Genomic DNA, 18,299 nt, shown 5'->3' with positions numbered 1-18,299 from the left:
TCTGTCTGAGGTTAGGGCTACACAGCATAAGGACACCACAGTTATTCTGTTTCACACAATACGTAGAGTATAAATATCTCTTGCCTTGAAGTTATATAAAAATTGCACCTCAAAAAACTTAGATTTCAGGGAGTCATAACCAGCCAAAGTCTCAGCCATATGAAATACATTTACTGAAAATTTAATAAGTTAAGCAGCTGTGCAAAAAGTCACAAGAAGCAGACCTGCCAGAATATTGCATCACCTTTTATAGTTCACAAGCATTCCCAAAACTGACCCAGAAGTTAAATCTATGAAGAATGGGCCCAAACCATATACTTGGATGGAAATCTTACAAATCACTTTGACCAAAGTTAAAATCTACAAGCAGTTGAACTAACTGACATGAAAGTGAGCAAGAATGAGATACAAAGTCTTCTGGATTTCGTACTTGTGTCTTGTAATTTCCAACATTAGCTTTTCCTTTAAATGAAAAATGCCCCCATTAATATTACTTGTGTTCTGCCCACTATAATTGCCTCATCTATATATTACAGTAAATTTTTAAAATGTGAAGAACATACAACAAAGGGGTTTTATCCCCAGTACTTTCAAATGTGGACTCTATGCCCCTCCACATCTAGCACACTATCCTTACTTAAATTCGCAAACTCCAAACATAAACAAACCAAAAAGAAGAAAGATGAAATGTGTCAAAACAGCAAACATTCCTCTTCACATGCTGTTTTATTTATTTATTTGTTTGTTTGTTTGTTTTACATTTGTTACTGGGTGAAATCTCCGACTGGGCTGAAAACACATTTTTAGCGGAAACCCGGGGAGAAAAGCTCCATACATATGAAATAATTAAAGTTTTACAAAGTAATACGTTTTACAATCTAATTAAAGAAGCAAATATACTTTTACAAAGTAATAAAAGTCACAAATATTTATACAAAGTAATTCAAGAACAAAAGTACAAAAAGTACAAAAATAAGACAGAGAAAACAAACAGTACAACGAAATGCATCCTCAAAACAATGGATATAGAATCAATACAGACAGCTAAGAGCAAGATTGGGGTATAAGACACTATACTTAGATTGTGTTCAAAGATCAGTAGACTGTTAAAAGTTGGAACGTATACCATGTAGTTATCAGCTGTCAGAAGCAGAAAGGAGTAGGATCCCTAGTCAGGGTTGGAGCAGGGACAGAGCCAGCGATTGGTGAGGTATTCTCTTAGACTTTGCTTGAATTTGGTGGAGTCGTTAAGTTTAAGGATGTGCTGAGGTAATAGATTCCAAGACCTGGAAACCTTGTTAGTGTAGAATGAGTTACCAAAACTGTTTGCTGATGTGGTCACTTTTTAGCAAGAGTTTATCAAAGGATCGAAGGTCTCTGAGGTTGATATAAGTTTGAACTAAGTCTTTTAGGGATGGGCAGAAATTTGGTTTGCTTAAAATGTTCTGGGCAACAGTGAGTTAGTTTAGTTCTAGTAAATTGGGTAGTTCAATCCAGTTATGTTTTTTTAGGGCTAGGCAGTGGTGTTCCTTGTAGGGTATGTTGGCAGCAAATTTAGCTATTTTATTGTAGCAAGTCTCTAGGAGGTTTAGGTCAGTGTTTTGTAAATTAATAAAGATTTATGATGAGTCCAGAAGAAAGGAGAGAAGAAATGACCTGGCTGTGGCTACGCTGGAGGCACTTGTGAGGTAGGATTTAGCTCTATAGAAATTACCTAATTTTATATGAACTTTTTTATAGTTGTTGCTATGCATTTCTCAAGTTTTAGTTCATCATCTAGTGTGATGTCAAGGAGTTTAATGCAATCTACTGGTTTGCTAGCAGTTTGGTCTAAGGAATAAATGGTAAGTGGAGAATGTTTAGAGGTTGACATGGTTTTGGCAAGAACCATGGGATTTGTTTTCTTTGGGTTTATGACGAGTTCAGTGTCTGCGTTTTCATTACATTACTTGATAAGCTGTGTTAAACTAAGAACACAACAAAATCGGAAATTGGGAAAAGAGGATGAATGGGATGTTAATGATTAAAGTCTATGCGAAGATACTAGAAACACTTAATTTGTGTCACCCTAGAAAGGATGCAGGCATGACTTTGGACAGTCTTATAGTCACTTATTTACATCAGTCAAGTTCGAATCACAGTTGCTCAAGTATAACAGCTTGAAGTTGCTAGTGTTATGTTACTTCACATGGGAGAAAGACAGCAAATGTAGTGCTCATGTATTACTCATTCATGGGTGGTCCAGGGCTCATGCTCCTTTCAGAGAATGAGAAACTTGTTATATTACCTGTCAGTCAAGAATGAGGCAGGTGTTATATTACCTGTAAGTCCGTGAATGCTCCTTCCCTGAAATGCATCAAGCTCAGAGTGATAAAGAATAAGTACTGCGTGCAAAGTCCCTCAACAAGGGGTATACGGGCAGGGGTGCTTTTCCCATTCAAAAATTCCTTTATTATATGCATATCACTTCCTCATAAAATGATAAGTCACAGTACATGAATTACAAAAATGTGTGCATTTAAGCTGACATTTGCGATGCATTGTAGCTGAGCTATTGTGATGTAAACTCAGATGTGTAAAAAAGAAGTAATAGGCTCCTTTTTGATAACAATGTGATCAAATCTTTTCACAGTTTGCTCAGGCAATGCATATTTGATATTAGATGTTATTTACTCATTTAGCCTTCACCTACAATAAATATTAAAGTATCGGAGTTAACTAATGTGCAGCAACGTGCGATATTGTATATGCATAGGATCATAGGATCATAGGAGATTACTAGGCTAATGGCTCTGGGGCCCTTACAAGCCTAGCCAAGGGTTTATCCCCAAAAAAGAAACCCCAATTACCATCTGTCACCTATGTCAGTGAGGAATACAGGTGGAACCCCTGGGACAAATTTATAGTTACCCATCCACTCATCAAGGTTGCACTTGAAGATCAGCAACATACTTTGCTTGATGTGTATGAGGAGTCTATTTCAGAGATGGGGCAGCCTTTGGGAGACCAACCTGTCTCTCCAGCAGGTTTTGTTAATGTCAAATATTAGATTTAAACTTTTTGAGTTAGACTTATGGATCTGGATCGTCTCTAGTAAAGCAGAGTCTGAGATTGCCTTGAAGGAGAGACACAGATCACCTCTGAGCAATCTGTGCGATCCAAAGTAGAGTGATAGTGATTTGAGCCTGTCCACATAGGACAAGTGTTGGAGGACATGGATTCTCTTTGTGAGGTATTTCTGTGGTCTTTCCAGTTGGTGCAGGTGTTTGGAGAGGTACATACTAAACAGTGTACTCAATTACTAGCCTAATGAGCAAGGAGAACAGAGAGATAATAACCTCCCCTTTTCTGGATTCAATCCCTTTACATATGAGATGAACCAAGTAAAAGGCTTTTCTGACCATTGCGCTACACAATGGTCAAATGTGAGATTGTTGCCAACTTGTATACCCAGGTCTTTCACCACAGGTTGTGTGCTTAGGGGGTTGCCGTTAATGTGGCAATCAGTAGGTGCTGTGTTTTTGCTGAATGGTATGATAATACAATTTTTCTGCATTTAACTTAAGGCTATGACTTTGGCACCATTCATTTGTTGCTGTGAGACCCTCTTGAAGTATGTTAACATAATTTGGGGAGTCAGTTAGAGTATCCAACTTAAAGTCATCTGCAAATGTGGTCAGCCACAGGCTTTTTGTCTTTGCCTGAACCTCTGAGAAGTAGATGCCAAACAATAGGAGTCTCAGGACAGATCCCTGGGGGACACCACTAGTGACAGGTCTGCTGTCAGAGGTGATGGCACCTATTTTGACCTTGTGTGTCCTATCAGTGAACCAGTTGGCCACCCACCTGATGAGACAGGGATTTACGCCAAGGTGTGTTTGCTTTTTGATGATGCCCGAGTGGGGGGCTCTGTCAAAGGCTTTGGCCAAATCAAGGTAAGCTGTATGTACAGACTTTCCTTCATCCAGTGCCTTGGTGACAGTCTCAAAAAAGTCAACCAGCTTCAGCAGGCAAGATCTGCCCTTGACAAATCCAAACTTGGTGGGGTCAAGTGCTTGGAGATTGCCTATGTCCTTGTTTATGAGGTCCATAATAATACGCTCCATGGCCTTACATATCAGACTAGTCAAGCTAATGGGGTGATAATTTCCAGGGTCAGTAGTGGAACCACCTTTGTGCAAAGGGATGACAATGGCAGTTCTCCACTCTGCTGGAATGAAGCCCATACTTAGGCTATGGATGAACAGGGTGCTCAATGGCAAGTCTAGTTCTTGCTGGAGATGTTGCAGAATACAGCCTGGGATACTATCAGGTCCCATGGAAGCTGTGTTCTTTGCACTGGATAGAGCCTTTAACACTTGATCTATGGAGATGTGAGGTGCGTGACAAGTATCAGGGATGCTGAATGGGCCTTTGGGGAGGGACAGTTGGGGTAAGTTTGTGCTTAACCTATCTGCCTATAGCAGGTTGGCTAAGTCAACAGGATCAGTGTAAATGGTACCGTTAAGAATTAATTTGGAACAAACCTGGGCTTTGCCATGGAGGTTTCTGATGTAACTGAAAAAGGCTTTGTGGTTAGCCTTTGTTTTGGAGGCTAGTTTCGATTCATAATTGGCTTTGGAGGTTTTCACTAGTGATCTAATTTGCTTGTTGAGGCTAAGGAGGGAGTTTTTTCAATTGGGAATTTGTGCCTTTTTACCCTTGGACAATAGTTTCTTCCTTTTGTTGTAGAGCCTGTAGATAGAGGATGTCTACCACACAGGTTTGTGTTTCCCTGAGGAGCAGGTTTGAGTTCTGTTGGGTATGGCTGAGTCCATGCAGTTGTACAGGTGCTTGTATACTGCATTGGCATACTGTTCAGTATCATTGTCTGCATCCTCTGAGGGGGGCGGTGCTGTGAAGCTACAGATAACCTCCCTTAGAAGGTTGTAGTCAGTTTTTGAGAAGGTTTTTAGCTTGGTTACGGCTGAGGGAGGTTTGACAGGATAGACACTTCGAATGAGACAGACCGATGGTCTGATCTCACCAGGGAAGAACTTACTATGGGGGGGTGCAGCAGTCACCCATGTTGATGAGAACCAAATCTAGAATGTTATCTCCCCTTGCGGGGGATGAGACAAGCTGGTCTAGTGTGTTAGAATTCATGAAGTTAAGGAATCGTTGGGTGAGTGCATTAGAGCAGGAATAGTTCACCCAGTTTATGGTGGAGTAGTTGAAGTCAACAAGGATCAGAGTATTAGGGGGTAAGTCTCCTGGATTTCATACTTGTGTCTTATAATTTCCAACATTAGCTTTTCCTTTAACTGAAAAATGCCCCCATTAATATTACTTGTGTTCTGCCCACTGTAATTGCCTCATCTATATATTACAGTAATTTTTTAAAATGTGAAGAATATACAACAAAGGGGTTTTATCCCCAGTACATTCAAATGTGGACTCTATGCCCCTCCACATCTAGCACACTATCCTTACTTAAATTCGCAAACTCCAAACATAAACAGACCAAAAAGAAGAAAGATGAAATCTGTCAAAACAGCAAACATTCCTCTTCACATGCTGCTTTATTTATTTGTTTGTTTGTTTGTTTTACATTTGTTACTGGGTGAAATCTCCGACTGGGCTGAAAACACATTTTTAGCGGAAACCCGGGGAGAAAAGCTCCATACATATGAAATAATTAAAGTTTTACAAAGTAATACGTTTTACAATCTAATTAAAGAAGCAAATATACTTTTACAAAGTAATAAAAGTCACAAATATTTATACAAAGTAATTCAAGAACAAAAGTACAAAAAGTACAAAAATAAGACAGAGAAAACAAACAGTACAACGAAATGCATCCTCAAAACAATGGATATAGAATCAATACAGACAGCTAAGAGCAAGATTGGGGAATAAGACACTATACTTAGATTGTGTTCAAAGATCAGTAGACTGTAAAAAGTTGGAACGTATACCATGTAGTTATCAGCTGTCAGAAGCAGAAAGGAGTAGGATCCCTAGTCAGGGTTGGAGCAGGGACAGAGCCAGCGATTGGTGAGGTATTCTCTTAGACTTTGCTTGAATTTGGTGGAGTCGTTAAGATTAAGGATGTGCTGAGGTAATAGGTTCCAAGACCTGGAAACCTTGTTAGTGTAGAATGAGTTACCAAAACTGTTTGCTGATGTGGTCACTTTTTAGCAAGAGTTTATCAAAGGATCGAAGGTCTCTGAGGTTAATATAAGCTTGAACTAAGTCTTTTAGGGCTGGGCAGAAATTTGGTTTGGTTAAAATGTTGTGGGCAACAGTGAGTTAGTTTAGTTCTAGTAAATTAGGTAGTTCAATCCAGTTATGTTTTTTTAGGGCTAGGCAGTGGTGTTCCCTGTAGGGTATGTTGGCAGCAAATTTAGCTATTTTATTGTAGCAAATCTCTAGCAGGTTTAGGTCAGTGTTTTGTAAATTAGTAAAGATATATGATGAGTACAGGAGAAAGGAGAGAAGAAATTACCTGGCTGTGGCTACGCTTGAGGCACTTGTGAGGTAGGATTTAGCTCTATAGAAATGACCTAATTTTATATGAACTTTTTTATAGTTGTTGCTATGCATTTCTCAAGTTTTAGTTCATCGTCTAGTGTGATGCCAAGGAGTTTGATGCAATCTACTGGTTCGCTAGCAGTTTGGTCTAAGGAATAAATGGTAAGTGGAGAATGTTTAGAGGTTGACATGGTTTTGGCGAGAACCATGGGATTTGTTTTCTTTGGGTTTATGATGAGTTCAGTGTCTGCGTTTTCATTACATTACTTGATAAGCTGTGTTAAACTAAGAACACAACAAAATCGGAAATTGGGAAAAGAGGATGAATGGGATGTTAATGATTAAAGTCTATTTGAAGATACTAGAAACACTTAATTTGTGTCACCCTAGAAAGGATGCAGGCATGACTTTGGACAGTCTTATAGTCACTTATTTACATCATTCAAGTTCGAATCACAGTTGCTCAAGTATAACAGCTTGAAGTTGCTAGTGTTGTTACTTCACATGGGAGAGAGACAGCAAATGTAGTGCTCATGTACTACTCATTCATGGGTGGTCCAGGGCTCATGCTCCTTTCAGAGAATGAGAAACTTGTTATATTACCTGTCAGTCAAGAATGAGGCAGGTGTTATATTACCTGTAAGTCCGTGAATGCTCCTTCCCTGAAATGCATCAAGCTCAGAATGATAAAGAATAAGTACGGCTTGCAAAGTCCCTCAACAAGGGGGATACGGGCAGGGGTGCTTTTCCCATTCAAAAATTCCTTTATTATATGCATATCACTTCCTCATAAAATGATAAGTCGCAGTACATGAATTACAAAAATGTGTGTATTTAAGCTGACATTTGCGATGCATTGTAGCTGAGCTATTGTGATGTAAACTCAGATGTATAAAAAAGAAGTAATAGGCTCCTTTTTGATATGTGATCAAATCTTTTCATAGTTTGCTCAGGCAATGCATATTTGATATTCGACATGTTATTTACTCATTTAGCCTTCACCTACAATAAATATTAAAGTATCGGAGTTAACTAATATGCAGCAACGTGTGATATTGTATATGCATAGGATCATAGGATCATAGGAGATTACTAGGCTAATGACTCTGGGGCCCTTACAAGCCTAGCCAAGGGTTTATCCCCAAAAAAGAAACCCCAATCACCATCTGTCACCTATGTCAGTGAGGGACACAGGTGGAACCCCTGGGACAAATTTGTAGTTACCCATCCACTCATCAAGGTTGCACTTGAAGATCAGCGACATACTTTGCTTGATGTGTATGAGGAATCTATTTCAGAGATAAGGCAGCCTTTGGGAGACCAACCTGTCTCTCCAGCAGGTTTTGTTAATGTCAAATATTAGATTTAAACCTTTTGATCGGGTACTACACGAGGAGTTAGACTTATGGATCTGGATCGTCTCTAGTAAAGCAGAGTCTGAGATTGCCTTGTAGGAGAGACACAGATCACCTCTGAGCAATCTGTGCGATCCAAAGTAGAGTGATAGTGATTTGAGCCTGTCCACATAGGACAGGTGTTGGAGGACATGGATTCTCTTTGTGAGGTATTTCTGCGGTCTTTCCAGTTGGTGCAGGTGTTTGGAGAGGTACATACTAAACAGGACATTGTACTAAATTACTGGCCTAATGAGCGAGGAGAACAGAGAGATAATAACCTCCCTTTTTCTGGATGCAATCCCTTTGCATATGAGATGAACCAAGTAAAAGGCTTTTCTGACCATTGCGCTACATGATGGTCAAATGTGAGATTGTTGCCAACTTGTTAACCAAGGTCTTTCACCACAGGTTGTGTGCTTAGGGGGTTGCCGTTAATGTGGCAATCAGTAGGCACTGTGTTTTTGCTGAATGGTGCGATAATACAATTGTTTTGCATTTAACTTAAGGCCATGACTTTGGCACCAGTCATTTGTTGCTGTGAGACCCTCTTGAAGTATGTTAACATCATTAGGGGAGTCAGTTAGAGTATCCAACTTACAATCATCTGCAAATGTGGTCAGCCACAGGCCTTTTGTCTTTGCCTGAACCTCTGAGAAGTAGATGCCAAACAATAGGAGTCTCAGGACAGATCCCTGGGGGACACCACTAGTGACAGGTCTGCTGTCAGAGGTGATGGCACCTATTTTGACCTTGTGTGTCCTATCAGTGAACCAGTTGTCCACCCACCTGATGAGACAGGGATTTACGCCAAGTTATGTTTGCTTTTCGATGATGCCCGAGTGGGGGACTGTGTCAAAGGCTTTGGCCAAATCAAGGTAAGCTGTATGTACTGACTTTCCTTCATCCAGTGCCTTGGTGACAGTCTCAAAAAAGTCAACCAGCTTCAGCAGGCAAGATCTGCCCTTGATAAATCCAAACATGGTGGGGTCAAGTGCTTGGAGATTGCCTATGTGCTTGTTTATGAGGTCCATAATAATACGCTCCATGGCCTTACAGATCAGACTAGTCAAGCTAATGGGGTGATAATTTCCAGGGTCAGTAGTGGCACCACCTTTGTGCAAAGGGATGACAATGGCAGTTCTCCATTCTACTGGAATGAAGCCCATACTTAGGCTATGGTTGAACAGGGTGCTCAATGGCAAGTCTAGTTCTTGCTGGAGATGTTGCAGAATACAGCCTGGGATACTATCAGGTCCCATGGAAGCTGTGTTCTTTGCACTGGATAGGGCCTTTAACACTTGATCTATGGAGATGTGAGGTGCATGACAAGTATCAGGGATGCTGAATGGGCCTTTGGGGAGGGACAGTTGGGGTACATTTGTGCTGAACCTATCTGCCTATAGCAGGTTGGCTAAGTCAACGGATCAGTGTAAATGGTACCATTAAGAATTAATTTGGAACAAACCTGGGCTTTGCCATGGAGGTTTCTGATGTAACTGAAAAAGGCTTTGTGGTTAGCCTTTGTTTTGGAGGCTAGTTTTGATTCATAATTGGCTTTGGAGGTTTTCACTAGTGATCTAATTTGCTTGTTGAGGCTAAGGACGGAGTTTTTCCAATTGGGAATTTGTGCCTTTTTACCCTTGGACAATAGTTTCTTCCTTTTGTTGTAGAGCCTGTAGATAGAGGATGTCTACCACATAGGTTTGTGTTTCCCTGAGGAGCAGGTTTTAGTTCTGTTGGGTATGGCTGAGTCCATGCAGTTGTACAGGTGCTTGTATACTGCATTGGCATACTGTTCAGTATCATTGTCTGCATCCTCTGAGGGGGGCGGTGCTGTGAAGCTACAGATACCCTCCCTTAGAAGGTTGTAGTCAGTTTTTGAGAAGGTTTTTAGCCTGGTTATGGCTGAGGGAGGTTGGACAGGATGGACACTTCGAATGAGACAGACCGATGGCCTGATCTCACCAGGGAAGAACTTACTATGGGGGGGTGCAGCAGTCACCCATGTTGATGAGAACCAAATCTAGAATGTTATCTCCCCTTGTGGGGGATGAGACAAGCTGGTCTAGTGTGTTAGAATTCATGAAGTTAAGGAATTGATGGGTGAGTGCATTAGAGCAGGAATAGTTCACCCAGTTTATGGTGGAGTAGTTGAAGTCAACAAGGATCAGAGTATTAGGGGGTACCTTGATGGACTCAAGTAGATCCAGGTTGGAGGAGTGGGTGTCCTGAGTCATGGAGAGGGGTCTATAGCTGGCTATAACTTGGATGGGTGTCTTGCCAATTGTCAACTGCACCTGGAGAAATTCTATGACATCATGCTGGCAAACCAATCTGGAGGTGTGCTTCTCTTTAATGAAAATGGAAACTTTACAGCCCTTAGTCTTCCCGACCTCATTTTGGGGTCAGAATGTGTGGAATGAGGTGTAGCCTGGTAAGGCAGGGGTGCTCTCTGCAGCCTTGAACCAAGTTTCCATGACTGCACAGATGTCAGCAGCCTCCAGTGCTAGGAGAGCCTCCAGTGAGTGCATTTTCAGGTTAAGGCTCCTAGAATTAAGCAGCATGACCTTCTATTTGCTTTTTGACAGCTCTTTTATGTTGGAAGCTTTGTCTGTGGGACATTACCTAAAAAAAGCACAATGAGCGAGGCAAGAGCCTTGGCCAGAATATTGAATCGCATGGGTGACAAGTGGAGGCCATCTCTGACAAAGCATCGAGGCCTGTCAACCATGTCATCCCAGGCAGACAGATACTGGATCCCCTTGGAATGACACCAGAAACTAAGCCAATTGTTGAAGTCAATTATATTTTGTTGGGATTGTGGTATCATTCTTGGTGAAGGTAGGATGCTGCTTAGGGGTAGGGTCATACCTGTGTGGGACACATACTCGGACAGCTCAATCATGTCTCACTTCATATAGTCCAAGGAGGTACATCTCAAGTCATTCACACCAACATGAACAATGACAGAGTCATACTTGTACCTGTTGTGGAGAGACTTAAGTGTGTGCATGATGTGGCAGATTATGGCACCTGACAGACTACTTATAGGTTCATAGGTTCATAGGTTCATACTAGGCTATCTGCCCTAGGGCATTTATAAGCCTAGCCAGAGTGTGTTTGGCTTTCGCCACCCATTTTAAATTAATTTTGCTATGCCCTTTTTCGAGGTTAGTATACTGTGCCTCTGTCTAACAGAGACACAGAAGTGATACCCAGGGTAAACCTATGATCTCCCATCCACTCATCAAGATTCCTCTTGAAGAGAGTCAATGAGGGACACTGCCTAACCTGGACTGGGATTTTATTCCAGAGTGAAGGGAGCCTCTGGGTTATGAATCTGTCCCTCCAGCATGTCCTATTTATTTCAGTGCTGAGGTTCAAGTCTCTCGAGCATGTGGCTCGATGGGATTTGGATTTTCTGAGGTGCAGCATGTCCATTAATTCCGGGTTGGACATTGCTTTATACGTCAGGCACAGATTGCCTCTATGCAGGTGGTATGCCACTGAGTAGAGCTGGAGTTTCTTTAACCGGGCAGCATATGGCATCTGTTTGAGCCCTTTGATCCTCTTGGCGAGGTACTTTTGGGGTCTTTCCAGTTGCTGCAGGTGTCTGGTAAGGTACATCCCAAAAGGGGCATTGTACTCAATTATGGGCCTGATGAGGGATGAGTAAAGAGGCACAATGACCTCCCCTGATCTAGATGTGAATCCCTTCATGATTAGGTGGGCTATATAAAATGTTTTTCTAACCACTTTGGCCACGTGGTTGTCAAATGAGAGATTGCTATCAACTTGGGTCCCCAGGTCCCTAATTACTTCTTCTGTACTTAATGGATTACCACCTATGTGGTAATTTGTGGGCACTTTGTTTTTGCCAAAGGGGATGACTATACACTTTTTGGCATTTAGCTTGAGGCCATGGCTCTGGCACCAGTTGTCTGTTTCTATGAGACCCTTTTGGAGGATGCTTGTGTCGGCTGGAGAGTCAATTATGGTGCCCAGTTTGCAGTCATCTGCGAAACTTGGTCAGCCACAGTCCTTTCGTGTTGGCCTGTACCTCCGAGAAATATATACCGAACAAGAGAGGTCCCAGGACTGAGCCTTGTGGGACGCCACTTGTAACTGGTTTGGAGTCTGACATGGCTCCAGCAATTCTAACCATGTGGGTTCTGTCCTTGAGCCAGTTTGCAACCCATCTAGTGACATAGGGGTTTATATTTAAGCTGGTGAGCTTATCTATAATGCCCAAGTGGGGTATTGTATCGAAGGCTTTTGCGAGGTCCAGGTAGGCTGTATGGACCACCTTCCCCTCGTCAATGGCCTTGGTGACTGTTTCAAAGAAATCAACCAGGTTTAAGAGGCAGGATCTGCCCTTAACAAAGCCGAACTGGGTAGGATCCAGTGTTTGTAGGTCCCCAATATCTTTATTTATGAGGTCCATGATGATCCTTTCCATAGCTTTGCAGACCAAGCTAGTCAGGCTTATGGGGTGATAGTTTCCAGGATCCGTTGAGGCATCACCTCTGTGGAGAGGGACCACTGTTGCTGTACGCCAGTCTTTGGGTACATATCCTGTAGTAAGGCTGAGATTGAACAGTAGTTTTATGTTTGGGTTTAGCTCTTCTTGGAGTTCATGTAGGATGCAGCCCGGGACACCATCTGGTCCCATTGATGTTGTGTTGTTTGCTTTGGAGAGGGCGGCTCTTACCTGAGCATCTGAGATGTCAGGGGGGCAGCACTCTGCTGGGATAGATATTTGCCCTTTTGGTGGGGGGGGGGGAGTTTGCGCTGAACCTGTCAGCTAGGATGTTGTCAATGTCTGTGGGTTCGGTGTATTTTTTGTCATTTTGGACTAATTCTGAGCATATCTAGGAATTCCCACCCAGTTTCCTAACATAGCTAAAGAAAGCCTTGTGATTATCCTTAGTGTCCTGTGCAATTTTTCTCTCAAAGCTGGCCTTAGATGATTTTATGAGTGCCCATAGTTTTTTGCTAATACTATCAGAGTGGTGTGTCTCACAATTGAGTCGCCAGTGACTAGTATGTTTGGTTTAATGTTGGGCTTTATGGGCTGTATGAGTTTATTGTTATGCCTTATGGGCTATGTTTTTCTGAGACACTGGTGTGTTGTCTGCTGTCTGTGACATGTTTGGTGTTGTGTGTGGAATGTTTGTGAGTGTCTTTTGGAGGTCTCTGCTGTTTAGGTAAGCTTTTATTGAGGACCTATGTATGGGTGCGTGTGTACTGTGCTTGGCTATGTGATGTGGGTGGTGCAGTGTTTGTGCTGGCAATCTCCTCTTTGTCAGGGGTACTGACTGAGGCGCGAGAGAGCATGGATTCCAGGTTACTGATATAGATACATTTCTCAAAAGTAGAAGCATTATGTACTAGGAGAAGAGAGTTGTTAATGAACATGAGGCAGTTGCTACACTGTCTCAGTATGCCCATGTCAACCAGGGTGGCAGGAGAAACTGATGGGAATTTTCCAGACATAGTGTTCTGAAACTCGTTGTCCTGTTCGATTCTCAGCTAGAGCGTCTTCTGTGTGGAGACATGCGTGAATGGGTGTACCTTCGTTGAAGGTTGTGTGTTAGGGCCGGCAACTCAGCAATCATTAGCAGACCTGAGTTCCGCTGTGGTGACCCCTAACCGGGAAAAGCCGAAAGACACAACAACAACAACAAGTGTTCTGAAACTTGGATGGAATTTGGGAGAGAGGGTTTTGATAAGGGTTTGTCCACAAGAGTGTGGACCACAAAAACCTTCTTAAATGTAAAACTAAGAGGGTTAGAATAACACACAAATTTAATCAGGCTACTAACAAGCAGTAATAAATACAGCAGAATAAAACCACTTCAGCACTTAAGAGCAAGCAGGAAGAACGCAATTACAGTAAAAGCAGCTGAATAAAGTGTATAACAGCTTTAGCCTACTAAACTTGTATTAATACTTTAAAGAAATAAAGCTTTCCTGTAGTCTGTTGTATTAGATCAAAATTATGCTAATTCATAGTTCTATTTAAGAACCTAGAATCAATCACATACATTATACCTGTCAAATAAGTGCAATTAAGTTTGCAGCCACTTAAAAATAAATATACCCTATTTTTTACCTGACTATATTTATGCATTTTGTTATGGTTATGTCTTTTACAATCTGCTGCACTGTCATATTTTTCCGTATTAGACCAAAAGTATGTAAAAAACAGTTCACTTTGACTGTTTTGTAATACTGGTATTCGAGCAGGTGGATGTCACATTCCTTCAATTGTGTGAAAAATCATATGAAGAGAAACTGTTGGTTATAATACCTATGCCCAGGAAAGCTGAGAATGCAGTCAATTTCATACCCTTTTAGAGGTTAATTACCTACTATAACCATGTCAGCCTTGTTTAAATCAATCAACACTGTAAAGAAAAAAATAAATGCAATACATTTATTATTCCAGGTCTCATATATTGTTAATTTGAACAGGTTATTTGTGACAAGGAAATTACTGAAAATTATATAGAATCTGATGGCTTTGAAATTTTGTATTAAATGTGGCATCATAAGCACATTAATCCCTACGTCACCCAATGGGTTGCTAACTGGCTTACTGATAGAACCCATGCTGTAAAAGTAGCAGACTCCAAATCCAGCTCCAGACAAGTGACAAGTGGAGTACCTCAGGGTTCAGTCCTGGGACCGCTCTTGTTTGGCATCTACTTCTCTGAAGTACAAGCCAGCACTAAGGGACTCTGGATAACAAAGTCTGCAGATGACTGCAAACTGGGAGCCATTATTGAATCCCCAAATGATGTGGATACTCTACAAAAGGGCCTTACAGAAACAGATGCTTGGTGCCAGAGCCATGGGCTCAAGCTCAATGCCAAGAAATGTATAGTTATCCCCTTTGGGAAAAAACATGTATCCGTGAATTACCATATAGGTGGCAGCACACTAAACTCCAAAAGTTTGATAAGAGACTTAGGGACACAGGTGGACAGTGGTCTCACCTTTGATAACCACATCGTCACAACAGTCAGGAAATCCTTCTATGTGGCACACCTCATCACTAAGGGCTTTTCATCCAGAAAAAAGGAGGTCATTGTCCCACTGTACTCATCCCTCATTTGACCCATTATAGAATACAATGCCCCATTTGGTATGTACCTCTCAAGACATCTGCAACAACTGGAAAGGCCACAGAAATACCTCACTAAAAGAATCACAGGCCTAAAGCAGATGTCCTACGCTGACCGCCTTAAAAAACTCCAGCTATACTCTGTTGCATATCGTCTACTCAGAGGCGATCTTTGCTTAACATACAAGGCAATGTCAAACTCAGAGCTGTTGGACATGCTACACTTAAAGAAATCCCAATCCCTCAGAGCTACATGCTCCAGGGATCTAAACCTTGTCATCACAATAAACAAAACATGCTGGAGGGATAGGTTCCTGACCCAGAGACTCCCCAGACTCTGGAATAGATTGCCCATACATGTCAAGCAGAGTGCCTCTTTGGCCCTCTTCAAAAGTAACCTTGACGATTGGATGGGAGAAAGGAAATTCACCCCGGGGATCACGTCAGTCGCCCTGCTAGACAGGGGTCCAGGGAAGTAAACAGTGTGGGAAGAAATAGCCATGGAATTGTTATGGCTAGGCTTGTATAGGCCCTAGGGCTGATAGCCTAGTACCAACCTATGAACCTATGAACCTATGTCAGCGAGGGCTGGGAGGGGATCTTAAATTGTTTTTCATAAAGCTTTAGTTATTGAATGAATGAACTAGAAACAGTGGTATGTGCAGTATATTACTACATGTACAAAGAAACAGATTGTTGTACTATAGATTATTTATTGTTTATTAACTGAAAGGCACATGTACAATATGTTCCTGAAGGTAAATGAGAGACAGGGCCTTTGGGCAGGAGATTGGAAATGTAAAATTAGATTTTGGAAAATACAGATTAGTTACTTACCTCATACCATTTTGGCAGAAATAGGAGTACGTTGTTTCATGGATTTGAAGCCAGTGCATGCTCTAAATGTAAATCAGCTCTCATCTGTCCAGTGCAGTTCAAAAAATATTTTGATATTTAGAGTTTGTGATTGTCCAGTTATATGACTTGTACTTGTTTTTTCTTCTAGAAAAGTATATTTTAAAGCAGATGCTGATATAGTGATGAAGGGCAGCATGAAGGATCATTTGGCTTCAAAAATCATGTCAAAGAACATTAAAGTAATGATCCAAAACAGAAGACAGGTAAGGCAGTAATAACAAACAAGGCAGAGATTGAAAGGGAATGGAAGTTTAAAATTAAAACAACTGTTGGACATCTGGAGAGGCAGAACAGAGTCATCAATTAAAGAAAAAAGACATGCTGTCTTAGAACAAGTTGGTGAAGAAAGGGAAGAGTAGGCAAGATCCGGGGAATATGTAAAAAGAAATCTATGAAGAAGGGAAGAAAGGGCCTACTAATTAAAACTGGAAGTATGAATGCATTTTGCTCTTGATATGACCGTTACGTCAGTTTATTATATGAATGAACAAGAAAATGATGATGTGGTTTTTACTAGCTACAATATTTTGGGCAGAGTCTGGAATGGGTAAATTTGGACAAAACACAGAAGATTGCAACTGATATTATGAAGCTTTGCTGCAGATGAGAATAATCAAGTAAAAGTGATTAGAGTTTCCTTTATACAGGGAGGGAGAGTAATAATCTTAGATATTACAGCATATGATAAATAATCTAGTAAAAGGAGAGTATGCTTCTTACATTATTAGAAAGTTATAATAAAACCACCAATGCAAAAAGAAAAAAAAAACAACCAGCCAGTGAATCCACCAATAATTTATTTAAAAGCTGAAGAAACTCTTTCCTCTAACATCTCGGCTCAACACAAAAGCCTTCAAGGCTTATTAGAAAGTTAGTCTGATACACAAAAAGAAACTATTTTTGGTAACTTTAACACAGACCTTTGTAACATTTGAGAGGACAGTCTCATAAATGTAGTAATGCTGTGAGTGTCAAAACCTGAATTAATGGAAAAGTTGTATGATACAGGGATTACAGATATAAGGGAATACTAGAATTATAGGTTAGATGTTAGGTTAGTATAGCTGAAAAATGGTGAAATGTACTGAGAGAGGCCATGTTTTCTTTATGGTTCTAGGACATTTTATAAGTAACTGAGAGTAATGCTACTCAATGCTAGAAGTCTAAATCTCAAAATGCACTCCCTCGAGGCACTCCTTAAAATGGAGAACATCGATATCTGTGTAGTGACTGAGGCCTGATTCAAGGCTCCAGAGAGCACCCCTGCATTACCAGGCTATAACTCATACCACACTTTTCGGCCATCTAACCTGGACCGGAACTTCAAACATGGAGGTGTGTCCATATTCATTAAGGATATCCACACCTCCAGGCTAGTTGCTCAGCATAATGCATCCAAGGTTATCCAAGTGCAACTAACTCTGGGCAAAACTGCAATCCAAATTGTATCTTGCTACAGATCCCCCACCATGCCCCAGGATCCCAACTCCTCTTTTCTTGATATACTGGAAAATATTAGGGTTCAACCAAACACCCTAATAATGGGCAATTTCAACTACCCCACCATTAACTTGGAAAACTACCCATGTACCAGCTCCTTCACTCAACTCTTCCTGGAATTCATAAATTCCAATGCCTTGGATCAACTTATCCACACCCCCACTAGGGGCAACAATATCCTAGACCTAGTCATTACCAACATAATGACTGGTATTCCACACCTGAAGTCAACTCCTCGTTGGTCAGATTCGACAATAAGCTTATCACCCTAGATATCCACATCCCGCCTCCACTACCACCCCCCCCCCCCATTAAGGAAACCACAGTAAAACATTTCTCCAAAGCTAACTTCATGCTTCTTAAGACAGAAGTGGTGAACTTCATGACACCTATGCAGATGGACAATACAGTTATGACTGATGAATCCTACACAAATGCACTCTGTAAGCACTTACACGAGTGCATGGATCATGCTATCCCAAACAGAACCAAGATGCTATCCTCCAAAAAAAGGAAGCTAATCTGGTGGTCCCTGCCATATACAAACTCTACAACAGAAGGAAGAAACTGTTGCAAAAGAGAGTAAAATCCCATGAGTGGAGGAGCTCCCTGGTCAGCCTCAGTAAGAAGCTGAGATCCCTTATAAGATCCTCCAAAGCTAGCTATGAAAACAAAATTGCTACTTATTCTAGGGACAGCCACAAAGCATTCTATAGCTATGTCAAGAATCTCACTGGCAACACACAGATCTGCTCTGAGTTACAGCACAACGGCATGAAAATTACAGAACCAACTGATATTGCCAACATCCTGGCAGATAGGTTTAGTGCTAACTTTTCCCT

The 18,299-nt window shown here is 41.3% G+C and overlaps 1 protein-coding gene across 3 annotated transcripts in view; it reads right to left on the bottom strand.

The window, feature by feature from the left end:
- The window catches only part of LOC122806621 (collagen and calcium-binding EGF domain-containing protein 1-like), an 876,736-nt gene that overhangs the window by 624,640 nt on the left and 233,797 nt on the right, over window positions 1-18,299 (bottom strand). The window lies entirely within an intron of this gene.

The sequence above is a fragment of the Protopterus annectens genome, chromosome 7.part0, assembly GCF_019279795.1.
Source record: "Protopterus annectens isolate FY-2018-M chromosome 7.part0, PAN1.0, whole genome shotgun sequence".
NCBI lineage: Eukaryota > Metazoa > Chordata > Ceratodontiformes > Protopteridae > Protopterus > Protopterus annectens.
The sequence above is the reverse complement of the archived record's forward strand: the minus strand, read 5'-3'. Positions and strand labels throughout refer to the sequence as shown.